The sequence below is a fragment of the Tupaia chinensis genome, unplaced genomic scaffold, assembly GCF_000334495.1.
Source record: "Tupaia chinensis unplaced genomic scaffold, TupChi_1.0 Scaffold000279_1, whole genome shotgun sequence".
NCBI lineage: Eukaryota > Metazoa > Chordata > Mammalia > Scandentia > Tupaiidae > Tupaia > Tupaia belangeri.
Genome location: NW_006159762.1, coordinates 2,466,515 through 2,476,432, shown reverse-complemented (window position 1 = coordinate 2,476,432; position 9,918 = coordinate 2,466,515). Strand labels below are relative to the sequence as shown.

General features: G+C 42.6%; 1 protein-coding gene and 1 pseudogene across 2 annotated transcripts in view; both read right to left on the bottom strand.

Annotated features, from left to right (window-relative positions):
- The window catches only part of USP42 (ubiquitin specific peptidase 42), a gene marked incomplete at its 3' end in the record, with an annotated part of 73,603 nt that extends 72,631 nt beyond the window's left edge, over positions 1-972 (bottom strand). For both annotated transcript variants that reach the window (XM_027772520.1, XM_014588483.2), the window contains 1 exon segment: positions 470-972.
- A 4,706-nt stretch (positions 973-5,678) lies between these two features.
- LOC102493381 (heterogeneous nuclear ribonucleoprotein A3 pseudogene) lies at positions 5,679-6,510 on the bottom strand (annotated as a pseudogene).
- Between the last annotated feature and the right edge of the window lie 3,408 nt (positions 6,511-9,918).

Genomic DNA, 9,918 nt, shown 5'->3' with positions numbered 1-9,918 from the left:
CCCCGAGCCCAGCAGCTGCCCGCGACTCCCACGCTCTGTGGCCGGCACCAGAGGACCGACTTATCAGGATGCGTGCACGAAGGTGTCGTCCACGCCGGACGACCACGTCCCTCCTTGCAGAACGGGGGGAAAGGGCGGAGCCTGCGGCAGAGCCCGCCCACAGTGCTGGGCGCGCGCGGTGGAGACGGGGTTTCCGCCTCGCTAGGGGCCACTTCCGGGTTGAGCTCCGGGCGGCGCACGAGGCTAGTCTGCCCGCAATTTTGGGGTCGGGTGGGTCCTCTGCGACCCGGGAGCGCGAAGCCGAGGGCAGCCTGGGGATGGCGGTGGCTGTGGCTGTGCCGGCCGCCATGGACCTTGCCAATGGCCAGGACTCCCGGTGTGACGTGAGGCACCGGGGTGGGGCTCCCGGTAGCGGGAACAGCGGATGGACTACTACGAGGAGGGTATCGGAGTATAGTGTCCAGCTTACCTCAGCCGTTGAAAGGAAAGTCACAACCGACAGAAGATTCTCACGCCTTAAAAGCAGAATAAGGGATGTCAGAGGAAGACACTCCTACTGGCTCAGAGTGATCTGAAAGATGACAATCAGTGCACGTCAGCTACAATAGAATCAATCTAGGAGCTACGACTAAAGTCAGGACTAACCAAAGAAAATAACGGTATTAGGAAACTTCCTGAGAGCCTGCTGTGAATGTCAACTTATTTATTATAGTTCTCACTACAACCCTGTCAATTTGGAGGTATTAGAATAACTTTTACAAATGAAGCACAGAAGCGCATTTGTTTAAAATCACAAGGAAATGATGGCAGAATTCTCTGTAAGCATTCAACTGAGTACAGATATTATATTTCGACTTGTTCCCATTCAGCTGAGGAGCTGGCTAAATTCACAATGGAATATCCAGTTACAGAAAACTGCCATACTGGGGCTGGCAGGTGGTGGATGGTTAAGGGCGCTGGACTCCCACATGGACATGGCCCACACCTGCGGTTCGAGTCCTAGATTGGCAGTTTGCTTTCTCACTTTTGTTCTCTCTCACTCTATCCCTCTCTGGTCAAATTTGGATAAATAAAGTTAAATAAGATAATTTTTAAAAGAAAACTATGCTATATGGAAAGTTGCTCCCGAGAGATACTGGAGTGGATTTTTAAAAAATTAAGTTACAGGCGTGATCTTAAAGTGCTGGACACTCCCACATGGTCAACCACGGTTCAAAGTCCCAGACCTGGTGGCTTGCTTTTTCCCTTTCCCTCCCCTTTTCTCTGTGTCTTTCTCTAGTCAAATTAAAATAAATGAGTGCATAAATGAATAAATATTTTTTAAAAATTAATTTACAAAAAATATGTATTTAGTGATATTTTTTCCACAAGAAATCTCTTGAAACAATACCATTTTTTAAAAGAATTATTTCATTTAACTTTATTTTAATTTGACCAGAAAGAGAGAGAAAGTGAGAAAGCAAGCCACCAGATCAGGACTCATGACTTACAGGTCAGCCAAGTCTGGCATTCCTAAACACTATGCTACTGCTGGCCCAAAACAATACCTTTTTATTATGGTACACACTTATATAAGTAACTAGAGAAAGAACAGATGTATTCAAATTAACACAAGGAACTAGAGTAATATACACTGAATTGACAACAGTGAATATGGGAAGGGAATCAGACTTATGGGGGTGTTGTGTTAAAATAGAGCCTGTATCCTTATTTGTGAAGGTATTTTCAGGGAGTGGTCAGGAAAAGTACATATATGTTCTTCGTATAAAAATGTTAATTTAGGGGTCGGCAGGTGGCGTGATGGTTAAGGCACTTGATCAACAATTTAAAAATAACAATAAAATTAAATAATTCTTTTTTTTTTTTAAGCTAATTTAAAAATGACTAAGAGGGGACCAGCAGTTGAAGTAATGGCTATGTCACTGCACTTCCATGTAGTCAACCGCGGTTCAATCCTGGACCCAGTGGCTTAAACACACGCCGAGCACGTGTGCATGTGTGCCCAAGATCCCAAGAGGAGAACCGAGGAGAAGGGATTGCAGCGTGGCCGTCCTCCCAGGGTGGGGGGGGGGAGTTCTCGCTTTCCCGTCCGCCCAGGGGGGGGGGGGGGGAGTTCTCGCTTTCTGTCTCTTTGTCTCTCTCTGTTTTTCTGGTGAACACACATACCCTATAGCAAAAACCTCTCCAAAAAATAAATAAGAGGCTGGCTCTGCAGCACAGCGGTAAATGTGCTGCTCAAGAGAAGCCAGATCCCACATGGTGACCACAGTTGGGATCACTGGCCCACTCCACCTAAAATATGCCTATATGCCCAGCACCTGTGGGAGTGCCCAAGACTTTGTGGATTGGAGGACTGGATACAGGAGATCTCAGTGTGACCTGACCCTATGAAGAGTGTTCATCTGTCTCACTGTCACTTGTGTATGCAAGCTACTATACATTTTTTTTAAAATTGATTAAGATTAACATTTTTATCTGTTGAGCACCCACTTTACCATAAATTACATTTTTGTTTGTTTGTCTTAGATTTATTGCTATTGGACGCATAAACTTGATGGAGAGACAGCGACAGAACGTGAGAAATGATTCCCCGGGGTGAGGAGGGGAGGACTGCTGCAATCTCTTCTCCTACATTCTCTTCTCAGGATTTTGGGCACCCATGCATATGTGAATTTAAGTTGCTGGGTCCAGAACACAAACTGGGGTGGACTCTGGGAGAGTCCAACAACGTAAACATTATGCCATCTGCTGGTCCCCATAAGTGACATTTGAATAATTATAGAAGTAAAATCCATCATTAAAGGATGAAGATTTGAGGGTTATCAGAATATTTACATAAAAATAAAGCATTATTGAGTCCAACAGGTTGTGTGGTGGTTTGGATGCTAGACTCCCCTATGGTCAACTGCAGTTTGAGTCCTTGACCTGACAGCTTGTTTTCTCGTTTTCTCTCTCTCTCTCTCTCTAGTGAGCACACAAGCCATGTCGCAAACTAAAAAAAAAAAAATGATGAGGGGCTGGCAGGTGGCAAGGTGGTTAAGGCACTGGACTCCCACATGACTGACCAGGGTTGGAGTCCCAGACCTGGCAGCCTGGTTTCTCCCTTTCCCTTTCTCTCTCTGGTCAAATTTAAAAAATAATAACAACAAATAAAGTTAAATAAACAATTGTTTAAAAAATAATGATAAATAGAAAAGTCTTTTTAAAAAAGGCACTCTTGGGAAATTACAAAAAATTTATTTAATTTTGTTTGTTATTATTAATTTATTTATTTAAAAATTTGACCAGAGAGAGAGGGAAAGTGAGAAAGCAAGCCGCCAGGTCTGGTACTCAAACCGTGCTAGGCCATGTGGGAGTCTAGTGCCTCAACCACCACAGCACCTGCCAATCCCTAAAGGTAATTTTTTTTTTTTTTTGAGAGGTTTTCGCTATAGGGCGTGTAGGTTCGCCAGACAGACAGAGAGAGACATAGAGTCAGAAAGTGAGAAATCACCCCCCAGGGAGGATGGTCACGCCGCAATCCCTTCTCCTCCATTCTCCTCTCGGGATCTTGGGCACACATGTACACGTGCCCAACGTGAGTTTTAAGCCACCGGGTCTGGGACACGAACCGCGGTCGACTACGTGGGAGTCCAGCAACATAGCCATTACGCTAACTGCTGGTTCCCTCTAAAGGTAATTTTAAACAGCGCAGTATTTCACTATTGAGTCCTTGAGAACTTTAAGAAAATAAATATTACCTAACACTACTCTAGGCTGGTGCTGGCAGATGGCGTGGTGGTTAAGGATGCTGGACTCCCACATGGTGGACCACGGTTTGAGTCCTGGATCTGGCAGTTTGCTTTCTCTCCCCCCCCCACCCCCATCAAATTAAAATAAATAAATAAAGTTAAAATAATTATTTTTAAAAAACTACTCTAGGTTTACATTTATTCATAGTTGATGGAAACTGAAAGGCACTAAGTAATAGTTCCAATATGACTTTTGATATTTCCAGCTGAAATAGAACTGAGACAAGCAGTGGCATGGTGGTTAAGGCTCTGGACTTCCACATAGCTGACAGCGGTTCGAGTCCCAGACCTGATGGCTTGCTTTCTCACTTTCCCTTTCTCTCTCTGTCTCTCTTTGGTCAAGTTAAAAAAAAAATAATAAAATAAATCATTCTTTTTATTTTTTTAGAGAGATTTTTGCTATAGGGGGCATGTGCTTACCAGAAAGACACAGAGAGACAGAAAGTAAGAAATCACTCCCTATGGGGGATGACCACACCATAATCCCTTCTCTATTCATCTTGCAGAATTTTGGGCATGTATGTACATGCCCCTAGTATTAGGGTTTTTTTTTTTTTTTTTCAATTTCTTAATTAACTTTATTTATTTATTTATCTATTTATTTTAATTTGACCAGAAAGGGACAGAATGAGAGAGCGAGAAACTGAGAGAGCAAGCTTCCAGGTCCAGTACTTGAATTGCAGTCAGCCATGTGGGAGTCCAGTGCCCTCAACCACCACGCCACCTGCCTGCCCCTGGCGTGAGTTTTAAGCCATTGGATGTGGGACTCGAACCATGGTTGACTACTTGGAAATCTAGTGACATCACCATTATGCCATATGCTAGTCCCAATAAATAATTCTTAAAAAAAAATACATTTTGGGTGGCAGGTGGCATGATGGTTAAGGCACTGACTCCCACATGGCTGACCATGATTTAAGTCCTAGACCTGGTGGCTTGCTTTCTCATTCTCTGTCTCTCTCTCTGTCTTCTCTGATCAAATTGAGAAATAATAAATAAAATTAAATGAACAATTCTTTGGGTCTGGCAGGTGGTGTGGTGGTTAAGGACGCTGGACTCCTACATGGTCAACTGCAGTTTGAGTCCCGGACCTGGTGGCTTGCTTTCTCTCTCTCTCACACTCACTCTGTCTCTCAATGGTCAAATTAAAATAAATAAAGTTAAATAAAATAATTCTTTTTTAAAAAATAAAAAATAAACAATTCTTTTTAAAATAAATATAACAGAACTTTTCATGTTATTTTATGAAAATTAATAAAATTACTAAGGGGCTGGCCCCATAGCACAGCAATTAGGCACTATGCAGAGGAAGCCAAATCCCACGTGGCTGACTGGGGTTCAAATCCCAGCCCTTTAGATATACCCGTGTGCACATAGCAGGGTCCTGATGGGATAATGAATGGGAGGAAAAAGGGTCATGGCATGACCAGATCCTGTGGTGGAGTGCATTCTCTCACATGTACACATGCCTTCTGGCGTTAAAAAAATAATAAAATTGGGACTAGCAGGTGGCATGGTGATTAAGGGTGCTAGATGCTCCCACATGGCTGACCACGGTTGGAGTCCCAGACCTGGTGACTTGCTTTCTCACTTTCCCTCTCTCTCTGTGTGTGTCTCTCTCTGGTCAAATTAAAAATGGATGAATGAATAGATAAAATAAAATAATTCTTTAAAAAATAACAAAATTGCTAAAGATAATCTTTTTTTATTGAAAAGTTAAAAATTCCTTAATTTTTTATTCATGGTACCACTACCACAATTTACAGGGCAATATACCTGATGTAATGAAAAGAAAAAGAAAAAGAAAAAGCTACAACAGATAAAAGACCTCAGGAATGTACATCCAATTGACACTACATTGCATTAATCAATAGTTGTACTTCTTGCAAACTGTGGCTATGACAGTCCTGAACAAGAAGGGTTTCCTGTTTAAGCTGCAGTAACTTTTCTGACTATGGATCATCATTCCTCCTGTGGCAGATTTTTACAGTTCCTTCTAATGCATTTAGGACGACTGTCTCAAAGTAACCTGCAGCTTTCCTGACAACTCCTCGCTTTCTCTCCTGCTGAGAACTGTAGCCCTTTTCTGCTGTTTTTAGAACCTCCTGCTACCATATCCACCACTTCCACCACCAGATCCATAACCACCACAAGGACTGCCCAAGCTTCTTCCACCAAAACTGCCCCCTTTCATGGGTCCATAATTTGATTGCTGTTGTCCACTATAATTTCCAAAATCATTATAGTTTCCACCACCACTGTAGTTACCACTGCCAAAATTTCCTCCTTCATTGTAACCATCATATCCTCCACCACCACCACCACATCCACCGCCTTGGTTTCCATATCCTGGTCCACCACCACCATAGCCACCTCTACTACTATAACCAGGACCACCGCCATAGTTGCCACCATCACCTCCAAATCCATTATCTCCACCATCACCTCCTCTGCCGCCACCACCTCCACCACCGCAGCCTCCTCTTCCACCAAAGTTTCCACCACAACCAAAATTACCTCCACCATCTCCAATGTTTCCTCCACGACCCATAAAGTTGCCAGATCCACCTCCACGACCTCTTTGTGATCCAGCAGACTGCATCTCTTGTTTAGAAAGGGCCTTTTTCACTTCACAATTATGCCCATTAATGGTGTGGTATTTCTGAACAATTTTATCAGCTGTATCATGATCATCAAAAGTTACAAAAGCAGGGAACCAGCAGTTAGCGTAATGGCTATGTCGCTGGATTCCCACGTAGTCAACCGCGGTTCGTGTCCCGGACCCGGTGGCTTAAAACACACCGAGCGTGTGTGCGTGCGTGCCCAAGATCCCGAGAGGAGAATGGAGGAGAAGGGATAGCGGCGTGACCATCCCCCCTGGGGGGTGATTTCTCGCTTTCTGTCTCTATGTCTCTCTCTGTCTGTTTGGCAAGCGCACGCGCCCTACAGTGAAAATCTCTCCCCCCCAAAAAAAAAGTTTAAAAAAAAAAGAATGTAGGTTCCTTTGGATCATGACCCGCCTCCCCTGGCGGCGCCGACGGCCGGAGTCGGGCTGGGGGCGACCGGGCGGCGGTTTTACCTCCATTTTGAGACTGGACTCGTCTCTTCCAACTCGAGTTCAATATGGGACTGAGAGGAAGAGGCGGGGCCAGTCGCTAAAGATTATCTTATAACTGGCAATTTTGTGACCTTATATAAAAATTGCTACAATCAAAATTTTTAAAATCCTCATCAACATCTCTTTTATAGATTGCCCTAAATTTGAGGCTTCAAAAAGAAGAGGAATAATTCAGTCATAAAAAAAAAAACAAAAAAAAAAACAGCAAAACCCTGACTTTTGACAAAAAGTGGAAGAATATGGAAGATTTACTGCTGAGTGAAGCAAGCCAGGTTATGAAGGAGAGACACTGTATGTCTCCACTTAATATATACCAAGTGTCTGCACTCTATAACTGGAACTAGTTGACCTAAGGTTGTACAAACACAAGAGATGGGGGTTAGTGCCAGAAGTGGAGTGTGTGGAGAAGAGGGACCTAAGGAAGGACATTTGGAAGAGGGATACGGAGAGAGAGCATTGACGGGATGGGGAGGTGTGGTTTTATTGGTGGAAGATACTCTGATCAACTGGACTGGGGAGAAATGTTCACACACATACTGAAATGTTCACTTTGTAAGCTAAATAATATGATTGAATTTATATAAAAATTTAAAATAAAAAAAGTGAAAAAAAAAACTAAGAGGAATATATGCAGGGATTGAAATGGGAGCGATCTACTTTAATTAATAGTGACTACTGAAAGTTGCCATTAAAACTATTGTCAGTTGACCTACAGACAGTCAAGAGCCAATTTTGGTTTGAGGATCCCTAAACTAACCACCTCTTTTGGGTAAAGATGAAGAGATGTGCTTACCTGACAAATCCTTCTTTGTCTGGGACTTTCCAACAGGTGGTTGGCAAGCCCCTGTTAAGTGAGGGTTCTAATCCTGATGACCTCATAACTGTTGCTTGGTAGCTGGCCAGGTCAACAGAATTTTTGGAGGGCCTTGGCTTATGTCATTTCTCACCTGACAAAATGTTTGAAATCTAGTTTAACAGGTATTAACTATTGCTGTGTAACAAATTCCCCTCAAATATTGATTTTTCTCCCACAGTTTCTGAAAGCCAAAAACCAGAGCAGAGCAGTTTGATGGTTCTGGCTTAGTCTTTCTTGAGGTTGCAGTCAAACAGTTGTAGAGGGCTACAAGTCATTTATGGTCCTATTGAGCCTACAAATCATTTCAAGGTCCTATTACAGATGAAGGATCTTTTCTACCTCATGTTCTCGTAGGCAGGCCTCAGTAATTCTCCATGATGACCTCACCATGGGGCTGCATACAGGGCAGCTGGCTTTCCCCAGAGCGAGATATGAGAGAGGGAGAGAGAACAAGATGGAAGCCAGTGTCTTTTTAACTAACCTTGGAAGTAACACACCAATTCTCCATATACTAATGATCACACACACCAAGTTTAGTACAACGTGAGAAGAAATTTGACAAGAGCATGAAGACCAGGAAGTGGAGCTCACAGGCAGCCATCTTAAACATTAGCTACCACAGATCTACTTAAACTCTTACTTTCACTGATAATTACCAGAAACCTACAGGGTGCTTAGAGCCATTGTAGAAACAATGGAACTAGAGACATACAAACAAGATTTGGTCCTGGTGCTACCCAGTTTCCTTAATGTCAGATGAATAAGCACTCAGAAAAGATGCTAAAATGTATACTTAGAACTCAAGCTGGGCACGTGTGCATGCATGCCCAAGATCCCGGGAGGAGAATGGAGGAGAAGGGATTGCGGCGTGACCATCCCCCCTGGGGGGTGGTTTCTCGCTTTCTGTCTCTATGTCTCTCTCTGTCTGTCTGGTGAGCGCACGCGCCCTATAGCAAAACAAAGACTCTCTCTCAAAAAAAAAGACTCAAACCACAAAGTTGGCCATGTAGGATCTAGTTGCCTTTACCAATGCATCACAAACTGAGCCTCTTTTTTCTTTTTTAAGAGATAATCAGTTTTTTAAAAAAGAATTATTTTATTAAATATTATTTTTAAAGAATTATTTATTTAATTCCATTCATTATTATTTGACCAGAGAGAGGTGGAAAAGAGAGAAAAAGGGAAAGCGGAAAAGCAAGCTGCCAGGTCCCGGACTCGAACCACAGTCAGCCATGTGGAAGTTCAGTGCCTTAATCACCACACCACCTAGAATCATCCAAAATGGAACATCTTACAACTTACCCATTAAAATATTCTGGGCCCAAAGCAAAGATTTTCACATTTCTGGGGTCTATGGTTCTATGCACAGTGATGTTCTTTCTTCTACAACTAAAACTATTTTCTGAAATAATTATTGTATTGGATTTTATTAGTTTATTTGTATTAATTTGACCAAAGAGGGACAGAATGAGAGAGAGAGACAGAGAAAAGGAAAGTGAGAAAGCAAGCTGCCAGGTCTGGGACTTGAACTGCAGTCTTTTTAAGTCAGGTCATTCTACTTACATTTTAACATTTTTGTTAAAAATGTATATGCTCATAAACCACATACATTAGTTGTGTGTGTGCATATATATATATATATATATACACACACACACATATATATATAAACATTTATATATATCACATCATACTATACTTTATGAGGCTTAATATAGACACACTACCTGGATTTAAATTCTGCCTACTGGAGCCAGCAGGTGGTGTGGAGGTTGAGGTGGTAGAATCCCACCTGGCCAATTGCATGGTTTGAGTCCTAGACCCGACTGGCTTGAAAAACACACTGGACATTTGTGAGTACATGCATGCCCAAAATCACAAGAGGACAAATGACTGTGGTGTGGCCATCCCCCTGGGAGGTAATTTCTCACTCTCTCTGTCTCTCTAGAAAGCACACACACCTTATAGCAAATTAAAACAAATAAATATGGGACAGGCAGATGGTGTAATGGTTATGTTGCTGGACTCCCACTTAACTGACCTCAACTACCATGCCATCTGCTGTCCCCATGCCATTTGTTGACTTCTCTTGATCTCTCTGGGGAGCGCATGTGACTTACAGCAAAAATTCTCTCTCTACAAAGAAATATTTA